The following is a 27,924-nucleotide window of genomic DNA, read 5'->3' on the forward strand; positions in this document are numbered from 1 at the left end:
AACCTCCACGTGGTTCCTCCTTGAAACCATCGTGATTAATTTTAGTGGAATTCGTCAAGATGGGCTAACTGACCTGCTTTCATCGCCACCTATCAGCCCTTACTGGTGCCCCTCTAGCGTATATCGATAGCGCAGACGGGGTTATCATTCCATTATCACCATTTAAAAAAAATCTATAGGAATTTCCCCAATTACATTTTTCAAACTTCTCAGAATACCCTCTTTTTAAATATTGTCGCATTTGAACAAAATTTAAAAAAGATCATAATAGAAGGTAACACTTCGCAGTTTCAGAGATGTTTCCTGTCACAAACGATCAGATTATGGCATGAGTTCCCTGTTGAGGTTTTTCCAAGAGACTACAACATGAAAATCTTAAAAAAAGAGATATAGAGATTTCTTCAGGGTCGGCAACGCGCGCTTAATGCACTAGCTTGGGCAGGCGTTCTTAGTCTGCGGGTAACCTCTTACCATAAAATGAGCCATATGGTTGTTTGTGACCTCAATAGTATAAAACAAAACACTATAGATTACAAGACATCCAATAACATACAAAATACAGAGTACAATTTAAATTACATAAAAAATCATATATGTGCAAAAAAATTTATGTGCCTATACAAGTTTGTATCTTTGGCCAACCCTATTCACAACAAAGGCGCGTTAACTACGCATATGTTTACCAAACATAAGCTGCGCCAGATGAATAAAGAGTAATTTGCATATTAAGTGCTTCTACTGGTGTTCGGACAGAAAACCAAGAACCAATAGCTGAGCGCGCTTAAATTCGTCAAGAAAACATCACCATCATATTTGTTGACCATGATAGTTTGAACACCTTAATAGAAATCAGTAAAATATTCAAATATTAATTCAAATTTTACGATGTCTGATCACAGATATGTATAGATGAGTCGACAATCAGACCTTTTGTATTGTATTGTAGTTACAAATCAAAACCGGTTAGTGAATAATTTAATGAATTTTTTTATTCACTTGTATTTAAACATTTATTTATACTTTATCGTACACAAAAAAAAAATACATACACATAATTTCTATTAAATAAAGATGTAAAACAGACGAACTTAACTCTGTAAGAGTTCTCTGCCAAAAAACCCTGAGTGGAAAGGAGTATTAATTACCCCAAATAAATATGATTATTTTATGGTGAAAAGAGGTAACTATCGTCTCTATAAATGAACTAAAACATAACTACTTTGTTAGTAATCAAGACTTCTGGTCCCACTGCTAGCAATATACCCCCTATCAGGTTTACCTACACGTGGTTCTAACCAGGAAACCATCGTGCTGAATTCCAAATGTATTCATTATTTTTTTTTATTTAAACAACTTTATTGAAAAAAATAAAATAAGATACAAAAGGCGGATTTAATGCTAGTAGTATTCTTTACCAGACAACCTTAGAGATGAACAGTGAATCACGAACATTCACATTTCATTATTGGGTACTTTATTATTCATCACGACGGGCTAAATGACCTGCCCTTTTATTCTCACCTTTTATTTCTCACTGGTGTCCCGCCAGCGTATACTGTTAGCGCCAGGCAGGGTCACCATTCCATTATCATACATTAAAAAAAAACATATATGACATAACATGGCATACATAAAACCATATTAGTTTTTTTTTCTATAGTTATGCCTTAAGGCTGATGTACAAATTACCAGCGATTTACCCTGGTTTCGTACGGTTTGTTTTGAAAATAAAATAAACCCCACATCACCTTCTAATAATGTACCTTTCTACAAATGACATAATTTATAAAATCGGTTATGTACTTTTGAATCTATCCATTACAAACAAACAATCGTATCTTTCCTCTTAACCCTTAAAAGCCTGATTTTTTAAATCAAATTAAAAAATATATCAGTGTATCCTTTACTGTGTTTGGGAAAAAATAGTAAAAAAATCAAAACGATATTTTTATATATTTATTTTGAACATTTGGTATCATTTTTGATACTTTAGGCATTACGGTAATCAAAATATTTAAATTTATTTAACAATGAAACAATGCAAACCCCGATATCAAATTTAAAACTTCAGGTATTTAAGGGTTAATATATTAGTTTATAATAAAATAGATAAGACAAATTCATACAATTCTAAAAAAAAATCAGAAAATATTAAATTCCAAGGTAAATAAGCATTATTTATATACGAGAATCAGTTAAATTAAGATACTGTAACAAAATCCAACGCGACTGATGAGACCAATTTTTAAAAGAGACGTCTCGAGTCTCTAACAAACTCAATTAGGGAACTAATTTGAAATACGTCATCGCTCGTAACTGTTTTTGACTGAAACCTAATTATGGCGACAGACAGCGAAGGACCTTTCCAGCCCAATCAATATCTCTTGTGACGCTGATGAGGTGATAACTCAATATCTGTCAAATAATCCAATCATAAACGAATATATTTTACTGTTAAATAGGATCTTTACTAGTGTTATAAACGTGAAAATGAGCTTGTTACCTCTTATGATCCTCATCTTACCATCATCATCATATCAGCAGTCTGCCCATTGCTGAACATAGGTCTCCCCTATTTGAGAGGAAGGTTTGCCAGTAGTTGCCACGTTTGGCTTTTGCTGATATTCTAAGAGAGATGCTGCTGCCCATCCTTCAACCTTAAGCTTCCTTAGTCGCCTCTTACGACATCCATAGGTCAGGAAGGAGTGGCCCATTTTATGCTGGGACCAACATGGCGATGAGAACTTATGGTCGAGAGATGAGCAGCCTTGTCCTTCTTAAAACATCACTAAAGGTCTTAAGACCTATGTCCAGTAATGGAGAGAGGGTGGTGTTTTTAAACATTTGGAAAACTAAACGACATAAAACGAATTCAGTTTTAGTATGTGCAATTATAACCTTTATACAATGATACTACTAAATTAGTAAACAATCTAAAATTAAAGTTCTTTTTTACCAATTTATATAGACCTAAAAAATGAAAGCAAAATACATGGTGTGTTAAATGTACTGGCACCAGAAACGGGATAAAAACATGAGCAAGTGACAAAAAAAACTGTTACGCATAATTCTAATAATATCTCCATAATTAAAACAGAATAAAATAACATGGGGGGCCGTATGTGCTGAACTGTTCGTTTGAATATTAGCATTCAAGACGACTCGTAACATGTGGTGTGGATATGAGCAATTTGTTGAGAATCACCATCTTCCTACCCTTATCCCAATTATTATTTGGGGTTGGCGCAATGTTTTTTTATCCATATTACAAAAAGATTTGGCTTATAGTTTTACGACCGGTCGTCTGCCTGACGTCAACCTTTATTTTTTTTGTTGAGAATCTATTATTTTAATTAAATGTTTAACTTTCAAAAGTTTTTATGCTTGTATGTTACGCGATAACTTCGCAATTGTACGTACTTACATCTACATGACCAACCTATTCGTTTATCTGCTGAATTAAAATACTCATTAAACTATTGACCCCGGATTAGCTCTTGATGAATGAACGATCGAAAACCCATTCGATCAACCATTCCGTTCCATATTACACTGCTTAATAGCTATTTAAACGCCACATTACGTGTACTAAATGGATTATAGGCTCTTAAAAATTTGGCCAATTTTTGGTTTCATTAGTTTTTTAGTATTTCTGACTATGACAAGTAATTTTAATATTTTAAACTTCTATATTCTATCTCTTATAAATATACAGAATCTACGTCAGATAATCCATGAGCGAAATGGCAAAAAAATATTTATTGGACAAATCCGATTGATCAAGTTAAAAGGTTAAAGAAATGGAAGACATGAGGTAAATCTAAAAAATATTTGTAGAAAATTCTCTGATTCTAAAAACCTCTTTGATTTATAATCGCGTTAGCTCTAAATTATATAGCTGGAATGTGATATTTGGGTGTAAATAAACAAGAAGATGAGAGATAAATATAATGGAAAACAAACTGATGGACCATCTGATAGACTTGAACAATACCATGAATATCATGCGCTGCTTCTTGATGATTGTTACATATAGGATACGAATGAAACAAACGCTGGTTATTAATAAACCGTTTCTTGTCGCCAATGGCAAGCACGTTAGCATTACTTATGCCCACATACATCTACAACATCTAATGTTTCACTCTATAAGAAAGATTATGGTGTTAATTGGTAATTTTACTGCTATATCCCAACTTTCCAACCGAAACACAGGCGTTCAAGCAAAGCTATTTCACAGCTGAAACACAAGCATGGTATGTCGTTCAGCAATTAGTATCTATTAAATGATCAGCGGCCTTTCGGCCGACGTCACCAACGGAGTACGCCGTAAAACAGTGAACGCGTAACTCGTAACGTAAACAGAAACGAAACGTATGTTAATGTGCACTTCGTGACGCAAGTTCAAGGACTGAGATGACGAACGCACGAACCGAACGGTGGAACTAGAACGGCCGGTAAACGACCGAGACGTCACGCGGTGGTCAGTCTATCGCTTTCCATTTACGAGGTCTTAGTTTCATTTTACTACTTTAAAAGTATGGTAGACGCCAAAGGAAATGTTATAAAAATGTACGGAGGTTAAACCAAGTCAATATACACTACATAGAAGAAAAAAACAATCAAAAACATATCCAATTTTCATTCTTCTCTTTTTTACAGTTTCGTTTCGTTTTATGGCTTAAAGTTAATTTAAATTTCAACATATGTTATACAAAGTAAATAAAACATGGTGTAACATTAATACCATTTTGATTTGGTTGATGTTGATTCTGAGTGTAAAAAGAGATGGAAATTTTCCCAAAAACTACAAGCACACCAGCACTTCGACAAATGATCCCAAAAACTTGAAGCAACTATGGAAGGCCTTTGTCAGCAATTTTGATCACATTCCTGAAAGAAAACGTTTACTTATTTCAAAGAACACTTTTGTTGCAATAAATGTAAAGTCCTCTGACACAAACATTTGCGTGTTCTACATATATAAAATCACAGTTATCAGTAATTCAATTGAGGGGTTTTTCACCTCACAAGTTTTTAAATATAAGTGCGAGGAACAACAATTTAGAACTAGTTTACGCGGTAAATGACCGGCAGTTAAGACGCCGTTATTAATCTTTGGGTTAAGCGTCCGGGTTGGCTAATTTTGTTATAGATTTCAATTGACTATTGGATTATTAATGACAATTTTATTTTATAAACACGTATAGAAATGAGGACGAATGCGTATGCTGAATTACCACTCCGCTCTATATGCGACCTAATTCTGATATCTGACATCATGAAATGAAAATTAGACTTAGGACTAACATACTTTTTACTTTTTTTTAGAATTATTCGTATTTCACTCTACGGTTTCGCTGAATGTGTGCTAAGAACCCTTCAAACTTAAGCAGAGATCTAACTGAGTGCCGGTATTTTGAGTTCTGCCCTATGGATTAAAGATGAATAAACAAGAAGGAGAAACGTCCTGGTACTGTGCCTGATGTAGCGTGAATATGTCTTGTATGTTCAGTTGGTGTGTATGAAAGTATTATCCAATAATTTTGATAATACATACATACACGAATCTCTCTTACTTTTAATTACAGGTTCGTCCATCATTAGATTGCTAAATCGATACGGTCACAGGTAAAGAATCATTTTACTTGCTACACTTGAACATTAGTCTTTCATAACGAACTTAGAATGGCAAAGAAGTAGAAGACCTACCTGAAGGTCACCATGGATATCACAAAACCCATTATGACTCCTCATATATTGCCTTTGCTGCCGTTACCATTCATTCCTATTATTATTAGTACCAAGAGATACTAGGAAGGTGGGTATGAGCGCTCACTAACAAACGGTACAGAGCTTACCAACTTACCTAGAATGACACAGTATATACAAGTCGGGAAGAGACTTTAATCACAGTCATGACCCCACCCGAAATCTCAAATCTAAACTTGAATAAGACAAACATTTCAAATATTTAAACGGCTCTGATGACCCGACATCCATCAAGACAATAATAGTCATAAAGAGAAGTTTAAACCACCAGTACTTTAGTTAGTTACTTACTTATTACCTCGGAAATAAGGATCAAATTGGAATATAAAATGTGTTCTTTGTTGTTTTAATCGTTTGTACAAATATAAAACCCGTAATGTATTGTTTAGCTTATAACTGTATTCATGACCCACTATTGGGTCATGTTGATAAGTTCATCACAATTTATATTTAGCTGCAGTAGGTATTGGCGCGGTTACTAGTAGGCCATGATAAAAGAGTAAATCTATATGAGTAATGAACGTCTTGTTTACTATAATATAAAATAATGATGTTTTATTTACAGTTTACTTGATTTACTTCCTTAAGCGGCATCAAAAAGAGAAACCTGGTGATGTACTGAGTAATGATAGACGACGACGCAGTTAGGTCAGTAGCCCCGTAACGAATAATCCAAAAAATAAAACATAATCCAAGAAATGACCACGATAGTTTCCAGTGAGGAGTGCGTGGTGGTCAACCTGATAGGGTATACTGCTAACAAACCAAAAGTCCTAATGTATAAAATCTGAAACTTTAGACACCTTTTCCTTAAACAAAACCAAGAAACCTTTGGGGTTTTTCAAAACTCCCAAAGAGAAGGTAAACAACGATATCGATACGAGCAAACCTGCGGAATTAAACCTATTAATAGCGAAAGTAAAATATAACACCACTATTAATATTCAGTCTAGCTTTTTTTAAATCTAGACTAGGTCTTGATTAGAAAGTGGTCGGGTGACTCCAATAGCGTTCAGGTCAAGCAGTGAGTGTAAGCGATATCTGAATAAAAGAGAAAGTTTCACGAATAGACTATTCATCTGATACTCAGTACTTTTTTTATGGGTGAAAATGGTATGGTAACCCCGCCAGCGTTAACGGGATACGCTGGCGGAGCACCAGTGAAAGGTGACAGATGAGAATGAAAAGAGGCCAGTTAGCCTATCATGATGAATTCATCAGGAATTAACTATGATAGTTTCCAGGGGGAACCGCGAGGAGGTCGACCTGGTTGGGTATATTGCTAGCAATGGGATTCTCAGTCTCCATTACTAACAATCCCTTTCCCCCCGATACTCAGTACTATATTGTTATCTTATTGCTGCGACTTTGTTCACGGGGTTCTTTACTTCCTATTAGTTTTTCAGCTTCGTTTGCGGACCCGGGATATGTTCACTGACCGGGACAAAAGCTTATGTCCTTTCCATCCTATATATTATAGTAGGTATGTGTACACCAATTTCATAATGATTGGTTAAGCCGATAAGATATAACAAAACAAACGACAATAAACCAACAGATATTGCTTATTTATTAAAAATAAAAAAAATTATCGACTTCAGGACATTCTAAATTCGTCTGTATTTTGTATGATACACTGTATTTTCATCATTTCTAAAACAATTTCGATGCTTCTTTTTGCATTTTCTGAATATACTACCGTCATGCCCATATTTTGAATTTTGTGGCGATTGAATCTGATACTCTTTTTTTTGCAAAACAATCATACATGTTTATAAGAGTCACACAAATCTCCACCAACTTATAGATAATAAAAAAAATACTAATCCGATAAACTAGCGATAAAGTTATTATCAATTTAAATCCTTTTTCTATCTAATACAAAACGAGTCACGTGTCCAAGATAAACAGTCTATAAAAATATGTTTACAGTTTACCTACTTTTAAATCTGTTTATTATCAAATAAACGCAAAATATAATCTAAAAAAATACACGGTCTACAAAACTACAATTTCGATAAAAGGATTTCCTAAAACGTTTTTAAAAACTGAATATGCTAGGTTCACGTGGATAAAAGCGCAAAAATTAACGCTAGCACAGTATACAATGGATTTTCTATTTACATATTTTAGATTTGCATGCCTACAATTTTAAGGCAATTAAACAGATGCCAAAAAGTTTTGTCACATGGCCCTTATAATGTCAAATGTCTGTTTAAAGCAAATAAATATTTGATTTCATTTCATTTCTTTTCTAAACTTTATCAAAATGGTAAATTTAATATGTGATACGAGGGACATGGCAATAGTATCGATTCAGAATGTGTGACGACATTGCTGGATGAATTACATATATGAAATACGATATAGTTACCAAGGGACTAGAATAACTAAATAGCAATGAATTAAAACACATTTTGTCGACTCCAAAAATAATGGACGAAGGAAGGCTAAATGTATTATACTTCGTAAGAAACATAATTTTAGTTTAAATTAATTACAATGCTAATATTAAAATACATACATACATATGCATGTATGTATTTTAATATTATATATATGTATATACATATCTGTCACGCCTGTCTCCGATTACCCTAATGGGAGACAGGCAGACAGAAACAATGGAACGCCAAATGCTTCAATTCAAACAAACCTAATAATTTTATAAATATATTTATGAATTAATTATTTTGATATATATGTAATTTACCATATTGCACTAAAATAATTATTTAATTATTTAAAAGGCCATCGAGTATCGAGTTCTTCAAAAGAAGGATATAGGTTTCTTTAGAGCCGGTAATGCACGCATAATGCCCCTGCTATTGCGAGCGTTCATAGGCTACGGTAACCGCTTACCATCAGCTGGGTCGTATGCTTGTTTGCCACCTTAATTGTATAAAGAGTATCATTGCACATCCTAAAGGTTGAAGGGTAGGAAATGCCATCCGCATTCTGTACATTATTATAATCGTAAATTGGTACCGTGTTAAGGGACGAAGAATGTGTGATGTATCCCGAAACATAAGAAAAAATTAAACACGAGTTTTAACTCCATTCTTTAACTAAGTCAGTGAAACAAACTGAGCGTAATTACGCTCATTTCACTTATCACCGATCAACATCAGCATTTTACCATCTTGACGAAACCAAATCCAACTAGACTCATGTACGAGCACTTACGCACCGTGTCTAATTGCTAATCCGTGTTTATGATATAATTGGCCAGTCATATTGAAATCTTATATTTTAACCAGTAATGTGAGACCTATCAAGATCTCGAGGTTACACAGGCTTACTGCCTTCATGCTATATGATATCTAATGTATGCGAATATAACTTGATGTAATCGTACAGTAAAATCTGGGGGGGGGCCTACCATGAAATGAAATTCCAAAGTTTCGGACTCAATTTCGTGTTTTTGTTTATACATAAATCGGCCCAGTAAATGGAGCTTAACGTTTCGTTCGTCATAAATCTTACCACAAAAGTCCAAAGGAATAATATTTTAATAATCTTCATGTTTTCAGACGGTAAGTATTATGTTATTTTAAAATCAAATTTGTATTTCGTTCGGCTCCGAAATTTCAAAAAACATTTCATGGTAGGCCCTCTGTTTTCAACCAACTTCAAAATAAAGGAGGTAATTTTGCAAAACATACCGTTAGGGATCTTAATCTAAGGGAGGTTACATAGATAGAGCCTCGAGTCTCAAAAACGGGTCAACTTTTTATCAGCTAATTGTCAAATTAGCTAACTAAATAAAATGAGTGTTTACACATTAAACAGATGCAAAAATTATAAGACAAATATAGACGTTGTATGGGGATCACTCATAACTATCTGTCACGCAAAATTGTATAAAAAAGTTGACTCGTTTTTCTGGAAGCATTTCTATGGAGACACTATCCATATAATTTAAGGTTAGGCCGTATGTTTGCCACCTCAGTGGTGTTAATAAAATAACGGAATTCTATTAAAATTTTACGTATTGTAAATTTTAATTTTCATCTGACTTCAAAAAAAGGAATTACTCGATTCGGTTGTATTTTTTATATTTGTTATCTTATACTCAGTCAGTTACAAACCGATTTGGATTTTTTTTTTATCTAAGAAGATATACATATTTACAGATTGCTTCCAAAGAAATTTTATCAAAACCGGTTCAGTAGTTTATTAGTCTTTAAATGAAAATAAATGAATATGCTACAAACGAAGATTTTTTTTTCTGTGGTACACAATCTTATTTAGTAAAGAACTATCAAAAGAATAATTCCTAATTCTCCTGGTTTGTATTTTTTTTTTATTTTGTATTACGCAATACCTTCGTTAATTCTGAACTAATTTTAATAATAACATTTGTACATTTTCAAGCGAAACGGTGTATTTTTATGTTTATTTGCCCCTTCAATAAAGAGAGATTTATTGTTTGTAAACCAAAGCATTATTATTGTTTTTCTTTACCATAATGGCAAGCAATAAATAGGTAGGTGGAAAATAAAATGTTTTGTTTATCGACCGTGGAGACCTCCGAGCGAGGTACTATTCACATATACAAGAATCTGTTTCATTGAGTAGTGACGGGTAGGCTCTACGACATTTATTCTTGGCTGAGTTCTTAGTATTATATTACTAATTTTTGACTTTTTGCAGGCTGAGTATTTATGTCTAGAATCATAATCACAACAGGAATATAATAACTTAATGCCTTTATGTATCCTCGTTTTAACAGTACTGCATCTATTTGTTGATTACAACAATATTCAAATCTGTACCCAGATGCAATTATATACATGCAGTGTTTATTGATAGATATATATGTTTTATTTCATGTAAAAAAGAAACCAACAGACTAATTAAAACAGAGACAATATCATTAATATTTTTAAAGTCGTCTGATTGGGTATCTTGGTCCCAAGTACAATCGCCAAACATTTGGCAAGCAACTATATGTCGATTTGAAGGATAAGGCAGTGAAATTACTGGGTACGGAAATATAACATCTTAATCCTTTAGAATGGCAACGCATCAGAGCAACAATGTATTATCTGATTTTTACGGTGCTTTGTTCATACTTACAGATGACGATTACTACTTTCTATCAGGTATCAGCGGCTGTTAGCTTGTTTGCAGGAAATTGCAAAATTTTATTAGCTAAGCACCGCATAACTCAGCCACATCGAGGCTGAGTTATGCGGTGCTTAGCCATCACTAGTTCTTTGTCACAATGTTTACATCACGTTGTCAATATAGGTATATTAAAATATTATATGGTCATTATTCTCAATAGATTCTTAACTTACTGCTTCGAATAAAATTTCTATACACAGAGTCGTAAAATTTCAAATTTGTATAAATAAAATGATTAATACGTTAATACAAAGTGGCTCAGATGCGAAAATACCAGTTTATTGAATTTAAACAACCTTAAATAAAAAAATGCAAAATAAGTATTGTGTTTCTTCATTTGTACACAAACTTTTCTAAATAATCCGACTGCAATCTTACCCAAATCCAATCCTTAAATTATTTAATGAAAAAACTCATTATTTTTTAGGTTTCAAATTAGAGAAGGTATTGTGAATGTTATACAAGTTGAGAACTTACCACTTTTTTGGAATTGAGACGGTTCTTATTTCACTTTAAAAATAAACATTATTCTTTATTTGATGCGTTTTTATATGGTACCTTGAAAATTATTTTTCTCTTTTCAATATTTTAACAAGTAACACAATAATATTAAGAAAATTTGCTGAAATATGAAACAATTCAGCCAAATACATATTACAAAATCTTTCAACGTACGCACACATATAATAATATTCTCGGAGACGAAAATCGCTCGAGGCTACGTAAACGAGAGAGACTGTTTAATCTCTCCCTTACTTTGTGGTGATCGCTTATTAAGTTCGGGGACGAGACAAGAAAAGGAAATAATATTTCAACAGTGTAATCAGAAAATAATTATGAATTGTTTACGCATTTTCTATATTCACGTGCTATCTAGAACGGTAGGGAAAACAAAAGATAATTCAATACTAACTGCATCGCGCTGTTTGGCCCGAGTGAATTAGGACAGTCCTATATGTTAATTTAGGACCAAACTTCATTCGAAACCCTTCAGCTTAATAAGTTAAAGTAACGAATAACCAATAATATAATTTTTTATATTTATAATATTGTATCATCTATAACTCTCATTGAAATTATATACAAATTCTCGAAAAGAGAATAAAAACAAGAAATAAAACCAGATAATAAATATCTTTAAATATATGAACCAATGTAATCATCATAATAACCATAGCTTGTATAGGAAAAGACACGTGCCCATTGGGATGTTAATGAGTCGTTAAAATGAAATATGATATCGATAGTATTGTTCATGTCATAGACGACGATTAGAAACTACTTTCAATCGAGTCAGCTTTTTTGTTGTTCTAAGTTTCTTAAAAAAAATTAAGCAGATATTTAGTAAATATTTTAGTTTGCAATAAGGAAGAGTAATATAGATATCAATTCGAAATATATATATATATATATCGGGTTCCTTTGGACACTAATGGCGGAAAAAAAGTCACACCCATTTCGATATCGACCATATCGGTCGGACATCTATGTATTTTCAAATATGTTAAACGTCTGTTACCCAATGTTATATTTTGGATAACAGGCTTTTAACATATTTGTTACTGAACCAGTATTAAGATATTGTAACTAAAATATATAGATATTACTATGTCTTACCCACCAGTAGGTTGCAGTCCGTTGCTTGGAAGTACATTTTAAAACACGATTTGGGAGAAATCAAAAATTTTAATATTTTTAAAAAATATATAAATTAAAGTGACACTTGGAAGGATGTAAGTATTTTGACAATACCCCATACATTAAAATCCGTTTAGGCATATAAGTGTCATAGTGGAATAAACGAATTCACACACATACATACATGTACCCTGAAAACATTACACTCCTTTTTTGAGTAGTTGTGTAATAAAGACCATGGTTCCGAGCCTACTGCTGAAAGCTTTATTGATTTTTGTAACGCGCCCACTAGGGGAGACTGCCGTTGTGGGGAAATGGGGAAGCGGCTAGGGCTAGACTCCTTTATTCTACATAAAAGTTATTGGAATATAACGGTCTGCCTCAACCCTTTTTGTATTGATTTCAATCAGTGTGGTAAACACAGATGGATGTAAATGCCTAGATTTGTATGTAAACTAAACATGTCACTCACTAATGAACTACATTCATTGTTATAATACAAGTATTCAGGAGAACCGAAGTCGTCAGCCGTAAGTAGAACGAAGAATTTATTCCGGATATCCTTACTAATATTATAAATATGAAAGCTAGTTTTTTTTTTTTTGTAATGGATGATAATGGAATGGCAACCCCACCCGCGCTATCGGTATACACCGGCGGGGCACCAGTGAAGGATGATAAGTGAGGATAAAGTGGGTCAGTTAGCCCATCGTGACGACTTCAACAAATGTGAAAGTGAGTTTGTTTATTGGTTACTTGTTAACGCTTTAACGGCTTAACCAATTACTATAAAATTTGGTAAACACATACTATATGGGATGGACAAGATTATAGGCCACTTTTTATCCCGGTTAGTAAACATATCCCGGTCACGGGAACAAAGTCGTGTGTAAGAGTTAATAGCAAACATTAGGACAGAAATTTTGTTGAATCAAAAATAAAAAATAAACAACCAAAAACTTAAAGCTTACCAAACTATCAGGTGAACGTACCATGTTATAGGTAGAATGCTTAGGGACTCAGGATCTTTTATCGTTTACCTATGTTTCATTGGTAATAATATTCCGATTCATTGATAGAGCACTTCCTTTAAAGGATAATATAATAAAAATAGGTTTTTATATTATACTTAAAACGGCAAACAAGCTGACTGCCCACGCAAAGAGGTAACCGTCGTCTATAGACATATATAGGTACCATGGAGATCACAGAATATAGCACAACGTCCATAGTGGTGCCATGGAAATTGTGCTACATTGCTGCTCACGCATATAATAAGTATATGATATATACTTTTGCCCGCAACTTTATACGCGTGATCAAAATATATTTATTGACAAGGATAAAAAAACCTGTATCCTTCTCCATCATAAAGCGGCAAGAGGTAAGAAATATTAGTAAGCATTTGCAGTCATCTCAGGAGAATCATTTATAAAACGTCCTCAGTTATTGTTATTATTCGTCATACTCGTGAACGTGTGCTTCTTGTAAGACTGGTCTGTTCTAGAATACTGTGATTGATTGTAGCTTAGTAGCTTTTTATTTTCTTTTTAATTATAAATACGACGTTTGTAGCAGTCATTTTATCCATTCATAATTCTTTTGTTGTAAACTTAAGTTGTATTTTAAAAAATTTGCAACAGCAGTATTTCTTGCCCATTCTTCTCAGCTGAATTTACATTCCAAACTGGGCGGTAGTTTATAAAAAAAAATTACTATTCTAAAATGCTTATTATTAAGTTTATTAAAACAAACTTCTGAAATAACATTGTCGTCATATAAACATAGTAAAAAATAAACTATTCCTAGTAAAACAATCTCCAAGTCGTATACAATGTGTGTTTTAAGAATTGTACATATTATAAAATGAGAAATATCAAAGTACGTTTGCACACTAAAAATCTCGTATGCACGCTTCAAAAATGTTCATACATATAAACAAACCTTTATCGCAATACATTACTCATGAAAGAATTTTATTTCAGAACACCACCGTTAGTGTACTGCGAGCATTGCGTATAAGTTTATCTTTTAAATTGCCTCTACATTACATGTTCTTTAATAAATGTTTACAATGTACTTACTACCGTGATATTTAGGCAATTATATTGGGTAAACACATTTTCACCAACTACGAAAAAATAAGGTCATTTTGTTCGTGCGTACGCCAATTAATCCGAGATTTCTGGGTCAATCTGCGTGATTTTTTTAAATTTTCAATTATGATATTTTGACCAAAAATTTATGTTCACATTTCATTAAGAAGTTCAAGAACAATAATAAATTGTTCTATTGTATTTTGCTATAAGAAGTTCGGCGACCCTCAACACGCAATAATAACAGTCAAAACAAATACAATTACATAAACTTAACGACAAAACAATCCTAATAATCGAAACTCGTTGAATCGACAACCCTAACCGTACTTATCTGCCATCGGCCGGCTGAACTAATAGGTAAAATCGGACCTTCGTGACCGAATTAGTATTCAGCACCAGGGACTGCGATTTTGGTCTCTAATCCCTGGTAATACAGATTGCGAAACGTTTTTTTTGACCGCAATCGACTCGTGTTTTGCGGGTAAACGGCGGGTCGGCGACCCCGTCGAACGCGAAAGTGAAATCCGTCACTTGTTGCTATGGAATTGAACGGAAATGCCGTCCAACTAGGAATTAGGTGCAAGCAGGGCTGTCATGTACTGTAAAGGAGATGAGGCCTACTGAGAGGATTTTCTTTTTCTGTACAGAGAAAGTGGTAAGGCCTGCATAGACGATGAAAAATCTGCGATGCAAATTTGCCCTTATTAACGATACTTTGATTTAGATGCTAAAATACATATATATGTGAGAATACGCGACTTAAACATTTATTCTTGATATTGGCACTATCCGACTACTCTGTACACCATTTGATGTAATTATAGAGGCTTGCATAGACGATGAATCTGAAGAAATCTGCGACGCACAATTTGGCTGTTATCATATTGATATAGAATTTAGATGCTAGAATACATATGTCTGTAAGAAAACGCAACTTAAACAAACATTTATTCTTAATGAATACAATGTTCCTGTTTACATATTTTGATAGATAAAAAGCGCATAAGACTGTGTTTCATCTGCGCCGTATCTAATCATTAAGAGTTCTACCATGAGTGTCATAAAGAACAAGTGGGGAAAGGAATCAAAGGCTCTCACGCTTTTACGACCCAACGAGATGACTGATAGGCATTATTTGTAATCCATCGCCCAATATTTATACACTTGGATTCACACCAGCAGTGTGATGAAACCGGTGATATATTTTGAACGTCAAACATTTGTGCAGCTGGCAGTTAGAATTTATCTAGTTTCACTTTGTATACAAATGTCGTCTACACTCGATTTTCTGTTTTCAAGCAACTATACAACAACTGTATTTGTTGCAAACAACTGTATTTGTTGACGGATCTTCTCAGTTTTCATGGCTTGACTTGGTGATTCAGGAAATTGAGATTTCTTCTAGTCTCTCATAACGTTTAAATATCATTATTAGACGTTCTCTGCCTCGTCTGTTCAGACAGATCCAGAACAGTTTGTACGAGTACTACATGGTCAACGCTCCTTTTTTTCCTTTATCCTTTCCTTTATTTTTTTCTCCTTTTTTCCTTTATCCTTTATTCTAAGTATACAATGATCTGATAGCATAGTTCGCGGGAAAGGAAACTAGTGAGGTTATAGTTTGCAATACACCCTCTGTCGGGTAGATCACCGTTAGCCCTTCCCGCCTCCTTGAAAATCATTATGGTTTATTAATAGTGAATATATCACAATGGACCAAATGACCTGACTTCGATCTCACCAATCGTCATCTTTCACTTGTACCCTGACAGTGTATACCAATAGCGCAGGCTGAGTTAAAGCTGAGCTGAATTAGAGTTACTGCAATCCCATTACCAAAAAAAATAGACATAGTTTCTCCATAACCTATCTTCTTGACGCATTTATTTACCGTAAGAGTCCTGAAGAAAGTCAAGACATTAAAATATCCTCACGCTTTTATATTACGGCCCACATGACATGAATCATATATCTGTCCCCCAATGTTTGAATTTAAGTTCATTTCACTAGTGCGGTAATTAACGAGGATTGAGCGCCAAATATTTGAGTTGCTACCATGTAATTTATATCGTTCAACTATACATAGTAGAAAGTAATCTTATTTACATTGTTATTTGGATCGGTTGACTTAACAGTGTAGGTAGAGCCGAGAGTTAAAATCCTTTTATCGTATCATAGATTAAACTAATAACGGAAACATTTAGAAGCAACATCTAAACAAATTTAGCGATTTACATCACCATTTCAGCCATTATCTATTTATTGTTGGACATATTTTACAAGAATAACTGTTTGTCTACGCAGGTCTTTAGCGACTTACATATTATATAGATATTCAGAATAAAACCTTGATACTATTCTCTACCTACCCTCAAGATTAATATTCTAATAAAAAATAAGTGATATTAATTTCCTGGGAGCGCAAACACTTCCAACGATTCAGATACAAGGAACATCCGGGAATCTTCTGGAAGTATGTACAAGATTTGCGTGGGTCGTAAAATAATTCTGTCGAACATGTTTCCTTTGCGTTCTGCAGAAATGAAAATCAAAGGATATTACGACTAATATTATTATACAAAGGAAGGAAACAGTCTGCATACAGACATAAAACAGAAACGATTTTACAGAATATTTATATCTATACATATTTAATATGCCAATATAAAATTAGTATTAGAATTTTATTCTTTTGAAACCCTTATATTACGAAACGGTAGACTGTGATGAGGTGATGAAATGATGTAGACACGGAATTTAGTAGCGAAATATATCTATTGAACAGCGAGCAAGAAACAATAATATGTGTCAAAAAATATAAAATTGAAATTACAAATAATAAGAATATTCTAAAAGTAAATGTATATAAAAAAGTATAATAACGTCTAAAGAGTTTGCATCGGCCGGTCGCCAATACCTTATAAATAGATGTTTAAAAATTTCAAACCTTTCGTCTACATATCTGTTTAAGGCATCAAAGCTTTCAGATGTATGGAGCAATTTCCTGGGAATACTTACACTTTTTTAATAAAAAAAAATCATTATACTGTATTCAGAAGAAGCGAAGACATCCCACAAGAAAATAAGTTAAATTAAAAGCCTCTTCTGAGTCGACTGAAAAAGGTTCAAACAAATTATCTCAAAATTGTTTTTAAGTATGGCGACAGCCCTAACATAATGTTTCCAGTAGGTCGTAATTCTTATGTGAGCTGAGTACTAATGTTTACTTCATTTGGCATTCAGTTGGACACGCTAATTCGGAGCTGGGATCGGGTTAGGTTTGTCATTGCGGGCTGATTTTGGTCTCCTTTTATATGAAGGTGACTGTTGTGAAACCGTTTGGAAATTTAATTTACGTAGGTAAAAAGTGGATAAAGAGTAAAGTAATATAAAGAGCATCTATCTAAGTAAAGTTTTAATTTTCTTTGACTTCACATTAAACCAATATTAGCAAAACTCAGAACACACATGTCTCAAGGATTAAGACGTTCGATCTTATCCAAAATTGGCCATGCATACTATGTCATAATGTACAATTATTTATTTTATTTGCATGTGCCATGTCCTGTAGTCTCTGCATACTACTACATTGAGTAGTCTTATATATTACTTAATTTTTTTTTTTATATCTTCTTTCAATTTTCTTCTAGCAGTGTGAAGGAATGTATGTGTAGTCCCAGATATATAGTCCTTCGTCTTCCTGGTTTTATATATTAAGTAAACCGTACTTACGAATATCCTTAACAGTATTATCAAGTTGACCCATCGCTCGATCATTAGGTTTCCTTAATCACCTCTAACAACACCCACGGGAAAGGAAGGGTGTTGTTAGAGGCGAATTCTATGCCGGTACCACACGGCCAAATCACGACGTAGTAAAATAATAGTATTGACATTGTGTTTATTTATACATAGCGTAATTTCCCAGATCCTACAATACGTTTTGGATTATAGTGGTGACTTCGACAGAATCCGAAACTAGAATATCCTCATTTCGAATTCTAGTTGCGATTCTGAAGAACTAAAGTGTAATACGATGGTTCAGAAAGCAGAAGTGGCATTATGATGACCACGGATCGTCGAACCGACATTCGACGGATGGAAAGATCGATTGACCATTAAATGTGGGAAATTGTAATTGACGTTGACCTTGAATTTACCACCACCATGTTACAGCACTTGGCTCTATTATCGTTTAGATAAACTTAACAGGTTCTATTCTCCGTTTAGCTAATTTAAGAAACGGATCTGTTCTAAATTCACGTGGACGGAGTCCCTACAATGTTGGAAAACTAAGTAAAAATATACAGGCAAAATAACAAACCAATGTAAACGTAGATCATTCATCGTGAAACGTAAAACGTTCATCACAACTGCAATGTAGCGTCATCATAGGAAATTACCTGAAACAAACAGCACAAAACAAATAAGTCATAAATGTATACATACATATAAAACACCTGTAATATTCAGACCGGCACATAAAAACATATGGTCTACAAAAAAAGGAACTTCTATTGTGGAAAAACCAATTATTTTGTTTTAAAAATTAAACCACTGAACCGATTTTTTTGTAAGTTAAAAAAAATATTTTCCAAGGTTTATTACAGAATTCAAAATATACTGAAAAAAAAAAAATATTTAGGTTAGCATTGGAAAAACACATTGGTTTTTTTTTCAAACAGCTTAGAATAGCAAACAAGCTGACGGGCCACGTGATGGAAAGTGGTAACCGTCGCCTATAGAACTACTCATATTAGATTCATATTAGATTCATATTAATGCTAAATACGTTAAGACATTATTTTTATACATATATGTATTTTTCAGCCGTCAACTATCCACTGCTGAACATAGCCTCCTTCTTTTTTGCCAGCAGTTGCCATGCTTGGCAGACGGGTTAGCAACCGCAGTTAGACTTTTAAGAGGGAGAAATGTTTTAAGAGGGACGCTGCTGCTGATCCCTCTAACATTAAGGCTCTTTTGTCGCTTCTTACGACACCCACAGGAAAGGAACGGGAGGTCTACTCTATACTAGGACCACATGGATAACACATATATATGTATGTGTATAATACTTAATTATATACCATAGAAGTATTACATAACATTAAGCACTTGAGCATGATATAAGATCTCTCTCCTAAACGTGACAGTAAATGGCTGAACGATTTATTAGTGCACTAATATGAACACGAGATCGTCCAACACAGATACACATACAAATGCGTGTCATCTGAAACTCGTGTTATTACGACTCGCTCGGCTTAATTGTTTCACATTAAAATGTAATTAAACTCACAGCTGGAAAAACACCAAATAGATTAATATGAACAACAGATGTGTAGGCATATAAAAGTAAATTATAAAATAAATCTTATTAATATAATAAAACTGTAACAAAACGATATCAGTACATTACGTTATATTTTAGAAAAATAATTTAACGGGTCTTGATAACCCAAAAAATATAATTTTTAGAAATTTTGTGTCAATCTGCCTGTACGAGTATGTTTGTTCGGGGATCACGTAGAAACTACTAAACCAAATTGGATGCAGTTCTCACATTTGTACTCTTGAATGTCTAACTTATAAATTAGTGTATGGTTTAACTTGATACGCCATCTAGAGGCGGTCTTTTTAATTAGATTTCCTACTTTTGAAAATCCACACATACAAAATAGCGAGTAAAAACTAACATTATAACAAATAGGTTATCATAAAATGTCTAATACTCAATCTAAGCTAACATTATAAAGAGGAAAATTTAATTATTTATTTGTAATATATATAAAAAAATACTTAAACAAAATTTTAAATTCTTTCACCTACTGAAAGCCCCTACATACCATTCGTGTTTTAACCGTGAAGCACTTGTGTTTGCATGGCTGTATTTCGGTTTGAAGGGTGGAATACAGAGGAATAATACCTGAGTTCTCAAGAATGGCAACGCATGGGGGTTATTATGGGCGAAACAGTATACTCTGTTATGTCCATAGTACTGCTCATGTCTATAGGCGACGGTTACCACTTTCCATTAGATGGGTCGTCAGCTTGTATGTCATTCTAAGTTGCATAAAAGATACTTTGTCATCGAGCAACATGGGCTTATATTTTATTAAAAAAAATATCCGTGCGAAGCCAAGGCAGGTCACTAGTACATCGTAGTCATTATATCAATCCATCATATTATATGAAATAGAATATCCGCTTTTAGAAGAGACAATATTAACTTACTAATACTAAGTCGAACAAGGTGTTTAATATTCGAGTACTTTAGTGGATTATATTTATATTTTAAACAAATTTATAGTATATATTTCAAATTTTCATTATAGTTCATTGTACTTTTTTAGACAGTTCAAAAATTTAAAAAATGAAGTGATGACGCATATTCTTAGATACATCATAACCTTTTATAAAGTTCAGATTATCTATAAAAAAATAAGAGTCTCGAGGGAGGCTATTCGCCCAAAGATGTGGTGTTTCAATGCTAAAGGAAAACAAAGTAAATAAGCTATCCTTCCTACAATAAACATAATTACTTAAATTTATTATAAATTATTTATATTTATTTTTATTTAATTTATAAGTAAAATTAATGTCGTGAATAATAATTTCATATTCCACTAGCACTGACTCTGCTCAATCAACAACTGAGCCAAAATCCGGACTTGGATATATTTACTTGTAAACTTGTCGAATTTCGCAGAATGGCAATAAATTATTTAGAGAGTGTCTTATAATTAAATGTTTGTATATATTGTAATTGTTAAGGGAGAAAATTGGGAAACTGTCAGTCTCCCTTAATTGGTAAATATTAATAAATAAATATATTTATATATCACTGAACATACTGCCATCCCAAGGTATAGGAAATAGAAAAGCAGTTTATATAATAACTATCATCAGATAAGTAAGAAAAAACTGCCAGTATATATTATATTATAATAAATATAATGTATGCATGTGTGTATCTTTATATCTCAACCGAGCATTTGGTATACCACCATGGTTAAACCGTATTTCTAATTTACACGATACAGGCTTTTGCATGCCTAGTGTGTAAGTCGTAGAGTTAATCATCCATGTAAAAGTGTTTTGGCAAATAAATATTCATCTCAATTTCAAATATTCATTACATAAATAATAATAATAATAAATACTCTTTATTGCCAACTTCAAAAATATCTTAATGTATTTATGTAATTACCAAATAATAATAATGAAGGAGATATACAATGGGCGTGGTACAATTAGGGGTAAGAATTCAGTTCTAAATTTAAACGCAGACAAAAGAAATTACTTTGAAGTTTACTTACCTATACGATCACAATGGAATTCATTATTTCGAAGAAAATTGTCACAATAGGAACGTGTGTTGAATACGTACAGAGGGAGCGTTTGTATAAAGTCCTCCAACTCACCTAAGAATTCAGCCGAGAAATAGCACGGTTGTTTCAATTTGAAAGGGACTCTTGCGTGGGAAGTTTTAATATATTAAACTAAAGAAACGGCATCGCATGGCGGTACAATGGCGTCACAGCGCATTCAGCGTACGAAGGCATGGCCGCTGTTTTAGCTATAGACAAATAGACTAATTTCTATCAGGCGGTTGTTTGATATTCCACATCCTATAAAACTCTTTCCTGGAGCTCTGCCCACGTGAATTAGTATGTAAAATATACTTTTTCTAATTTACACACAAATAGGACACCAAAGGTCTACAATTAAACGATTCCACGGAATCAAATCAACAATGCAGTTTTTCAAGAGGTCCATTTTTAGAAAATAATATATAGTAGTGTACACAAGGTACCTTTACAGTAATGCTTATTTATATACACTCCACCTCCTTATTCGGCTGTTCACCGTATCGCCACCTCGGCATAGAATATGCCACCCCTTCCTGTGGGTGTCGTATGAGGCGACTAAGGGATATTATGTTCAAAGATTGGGCAGCAGCGTCCTTCTTAAAACATCATCAAGGACCTAACTGCGGTTTCAACCCGTCTGCCAAGCGTGACAACCACTGGCAAAACTCTACCAATTATGGGAGAGGCTTAAATTCGGCAGTGGACAATTAATGACTGATATGGTATGAATTAGGCCGTTACATAAAAGCGTTACAGTGTATTTTTTTTGTATTGGGTGAGAATGAAATAGTAACCCCACCCACGCTATCGGTATAAGCTGGCGGAGCATCAGTTTTTTTTTTGTTGGATGAAAATGGAATGGTAACCCCGCTTGCGCTAACGGCAGAGGACCAGTGAAGGGTGATAGATGAGAATGAAAACAGGCCAGTTAGCCCATCATGATAAATTCACCAGGAATTAACCATGATAGTTTTCAGGGGGAACCGCGAGGAGGTCGACCTGGTTGGGTATATTGTTAGCAATGGGATTCTTAGTCGCCATTACTAACAATCCCTTTCCCCCCTAGCGGGGCACCAGTTAGATGATAGAGGAGGATGAAGACAGGTCAATTGGACAATCGTGAAGAATTCAACAAGAATTAACCACGATGGTTTCCAGGGGGGAATCGCGTGGAGGTAGACCTGATAGGGTACGTTACTAGCAATGAGGCTGTTAGGACCCGTTACGAACAATCACTTTCCCTCTTACAGTGTAATGTTACGATATAAAATACTCATGTGCCAAATCATTCACATCCGTTCAGCCGTTTAAGCGTGATTGAATAACAAACATCCACGTTTTTAACTTTCACATTTATAATATTAGTAAGATTGCGATCCGATGCGATGAGTATGTTTGAAGAGAAGAACTCGTGCAATATTTACATTCTGGTAAATATAATACATGTATCATTAGATACAAGAGACTAGATAGATAGATACTTTTTATTGTTTCCTCCAAAAGATTACAATAGTAAACATATTATAAATATAAACAATTACAAGAATTATAATTATAATTTTATATTTCACAATCGCAACGTGAAGTACAAATGTACATTTCACGATTCAATAAAATTCCCCTCATTTCTCGTGGATGTCGTAAGAGGCAACTAAGCGAGGAAGAGGGATGGGCAACAGCGTCCTTCTTAAAACATCTCTAAAGCCTAACTGTGGTTGATAATCCGCCTGCCAAGGGTGGCAACTATTGGCTAAACGCTCCAAAGAGGAGGCTTTTGTTCAGCAATGAATAATTAAAGGCTGATATGATGACGATGGTTTCCAGAGGGGGGAACAAGGGGAGATCGATCTGACAAAGTATATTGCTAGCAATGGAACTTTAGTTCGCATTACTAACAATCCCTTCCCCCCACATACCTATTTCGTAATCATAAAATTCCTTTACACAACATTCCCAATGTAAATAGTAAGAGGAAATACATAGATGTAATTTCTCATAGCGGTCCTAAGCAAACTGATACACAGCACGTGTAATACATCAAAAGCAAATCCCATAGTATCCGTTTGTTTACGGTGTCATATATTTACCATGAATGTTTTCAATCGATCAATATCGAAATATAGTATCACTTTCATCCCTTCCTGGAATTTTAATAGAACTGGTACGCAAACATTTCAAGCTTGTCTGAACCCTTCACTGAACACTCGAGATATTCCGTATAAAAGCGGAGTCAGAGATGCTGTGATATGGACGAAGTGTAAATAAACATAGTAAAAACAGACGTATAACAAGAGTAATTACTGTGGTATAGAGTACGCAATCTCGGCCTACGTTATGCGATATAGGTCATTTACAAATAAGACAAGCAAAAAAATATAATCGACTGTTTTTGCTGGCGACTTCATCCACGAGATCGGAATTTTTTTACTGACCGGGAATAAAGGCCTATATCCTACTTAATCCCATATGGTACGTGTATACCAAATTTCATAGTGACTGGTTAAGCGATTAAGGCGCTATAAGGTAATAAACAAACAACCTTACTTTCACATTTATAACATTAGTAAGGATTAATACAAAAACTTTATGCGTAATTTAACTATATTCGACAATTTTATACACTATTATTTTGATAAACATATATACGAAGATTGTTTACCAATTAAGTAACAACAATATGTATAAAAAATATATTTAATTATCATAAGAGTAATAGAATAGTTAATAAAAGAATTTTAAGTCAAAATATAAAAAAAACATTACTATATTTTAATGTTTAATTAAGGCTCGCGCTCACGTCACGCCGCTCATGATTAAGGACTACGAATTGATCCTGAAACTAGTCGAGCATTTTCGGTCTAATTATACGTTACATTAAAATATAACGTGCTTACAAAACTTTTAACTATAAAAGATCACTACGTTAGAAATGAATGCATAATGTGGTTGGATGCGCTCAATTTCATTGTCATTTTCAAACTCGGATTATACATTCCGTTTTTCTATTACCGTGTTATTATGTGAAAATTAATTGTGTATCAGCAACAATTAAAATTATATTTATATTTTTTTTTTTAGGGAATTTCGTCATGTCAACATTTAAACTTACCATCTTTACGTTTGCATACATAATCTAAACAATGCTAACAGTTTTTAACAGTTTAATATTAAATTTCTTCAAAAACTTAATTACTACTAATAGTTTGTGTAGTGTATATATAGTGTGCAAATCTCTAGAAAATATTATTAAAATTTATTCAAATTAAAGCTTTATTCTTTCTAAAATAAAGTACAATTCTCCAATACGTGACTACGTACTAATAATAATTTACCAGAATAGATAACTTGTAAGACAGACAAGAACGCACACTTGTATATATGTATATATCTAAACACAGGTGTTAAGAATTCGTAATGATTTAATGGTAAATAGATTATCAAATGTAGATAAGAATCTGTACGTGCAACGATTCCGTAATTCCGATCCGTACGGAGTACAAAAACTGTTGATAAGTAAAATCAATCTTAGGACGTTGATATAAAGTTCAGTTTGATTATGAATCTTAACGATACGATCAGGGTCTCGATTATTAGCTAAGATAATGTAAACATACGTTACTAACACGTTAGCGTCTAAAATGACAATTTTATACTAGTAAATTAAATACCGCAAAAAAATCAATGCTTTATGTTATGAAACAAATTATGTTGGCTAATAATTCCATTATTTTATTATTTTAAATTGTGTTCTACAAAAAAAAAAAACTACTTCAAATGTTTTAAAATCAGTTATTTTGTTTGAAAATTATAAAGGTAAAGTATACGCTAGCATGGCACTAGTGATAGATTATACGTAAGGATACAAGAAAGTTAGTTAGCCCATCGTGACGAATTCCATAAGAATTAACAACGATGGTTTCCAAGAGGAACCACGTGAAGGTCAACTTGATAGCGTACATTGCAAGCAATGGGGCTGTTAGATCCCATTACTAATAATCATTGAGATCATATCTGAATTGGCGAATGAATTACGTAGGACACAAAAAATACAAACGAATCGAGAGGTTCTCAATTAGTCCTCCTTTTGGTAGCAGCTTAAAAATACTAAACACTGAAGTGCGCTGTGAACAGGAAAAGTTTGAGAAGCTCTGCCTTAAAGTAATAAATCCCAGTTGAGTGCACAACAATGATAGTGGGTCGAAAACAAACACGTAACATATCTAGATAAGTCCCTCGTCTGTACGTTACTGACTCTAACATAATACGAAGGGACGTTTCGTTGAGCGCCATCAATCACAGTTCCCGGTAACAATCTTCACGGAATGTTAATATCACTTTATTCTAATTTTCCCAAACATTTTATCCCCTCTGTGTAAATTTACGAGTAGTCGTAAATAATTCTGCTGTGTTACGTTTTTATTCGAATACTAGTGATCCAGCCCGGTTTCGCACGGGTATATAGAATTTTCAAAAATAATGTCCCATTTGTGTTTCAACCATGAAGCAGTTGTGTTTGCATAGCTGTGTTTCGATTTGAAGGGTGGGATATAGCGTGAATTTACTGGGTACAGAAGAATAACACCTGAGTCCTCAGGAATGGCAACGCATGGGGGGTATCATGGGCGAAACAGTATACTCTGTTATGTCCATGGTACTGCTCATGTCTATAGGCGACGGTTACCACTTTCCATCAGATGGGCCGACAGCTTGTTTGCCATTTTAAGTTGTATATAAAAAAAAAGGTTGATTTTACAGTTTAAGCGATTTCCAAAAACAAGAAAAGTCTCAATTCGCCTAATTTTTTTGCTGGTCATATTATGCAAATTAGGTCGCCAATTAAAAACAGATTTTAATCATCCATTTTGGTATCGATACGGCTTGCTCCCGTGTATTATTTGTAGAACACAATATTGTCTGTTATTTAACAGAATCAATTAGAGTAATTACGACAATTACGGGAAAGAAACGGATCGCCTAATTTATGCCAGGACCTACACGACTAACGGCTAATATAACAATATAATAGGGGGAGGGATTGTTAGTAATGTGGACAACCAGACCCATTGCTAGCAATATACCCTGTCAGGTCGATCTTCCCGTGGTCCCCCGCCCTGAAAACCATCGTGCTGAATTTCAGGGCAACACGATGGGCCAACTGACCTGCTTTTTCATTCTTACTTATCATCTCTCACTGGAGCCCCGACAGTGTATATCGTTGGCATAGGTGGGTACCATTTCATTATCATCCATTAAAAAAAAATATAACAGTGTAATAACATGAAATTTACACATAAATTCCGTTCATACTTAAAACTAGTTCGCAAAATTTAAGAACACCGCTGGCTAAATAATTACGCGAATAACACGTTTGTAAGACGAACTAGAACACTCGATACACACATTCAGCGTGTTCAACGAGCAGCCAAACAAATCACTTACGTGAAACACGACATACAGTCACGCAAAACATCACGCACAAGCTCACGTGCGTTTGAATGGCTAATTGAATAAACAGAATTAATCCGAGCATTGTAATGGGCGCACATTGCGTCGATAGGACTGCAAATGTTATACATGTAGCATTTTTTAAAACAACGAGGACGGATATCAAAAAAACGCTGTGCCAAATGACAACCACCATAATGCACTGAGATCAATACTACCAGAGACATTGCATAATGCCAATTCTAGTGACATGAAAATCTCGAGTTCACTGCCACGTCTTGGCCATTAAAACGGAACACGGAATGCATTTTTCTCGTTGTTCCGCCATCCCTGGACATATTTTTGAAGGGTATAACCCTTCCTCTTAACGAGGAGTAAAGTTATCATCCATAACCATATCACCCACAGTTGGTACGAAATTACGGATTTCAGGAGAAAAGGATTATTGGTAATGGGGTCTT

At 33.9% G+C, this 27,924-nt stretch overlaps 1 protein-coding gene and 1 long non-coding RNA gene across 6 annotated transcripts in view; both read right to left on the reverse strand.

Moving 5' to 3' along the window:
- LOC113519884 (phosphofurin acidic cluster sorting protein 1) overlaps positions 1-27,924 on the reverse strand; it is a 189,622-nt gene that overhangs the window by 121,266 nt on the left and 40,432 nt on the right. The window lies entirely within an intron of this gene.
- Positions 1-27,924, reverse strand: part of LOC128201962 (uncharacterized) — a 95,853-nt gene that overhangs the window by 44,095 nt on the left and 23,834 nt on the right. For both annotated transcript variants that reach the window (XR_008253532.1, XR_008253531.1), the window contains exon 2: positions 18,967-19,045. This is a non-coding gene — a long non-coding RNA (uncharacterized LOC128201962). The remainder of the gene's footprint in view (positions 1-18,966; positions 19,046-27,924) is intronic.

This window comes from Galleria mellonella, unplaced genomic scaffold (assembly GCF_026898425.1).
Source record: "Galleria mellonella isolate WM207_F2 unplaced genomic scaffold, CSIRO_AGI_GalMel_v1 utg65, whole genome shotgun sequence".
Lineage (NCBI taxonomy): Eukaryota > Metazoa > Arthropoda > Insecta > Lepidoptera > Pyralidae > Galleria > Galleria mellonella.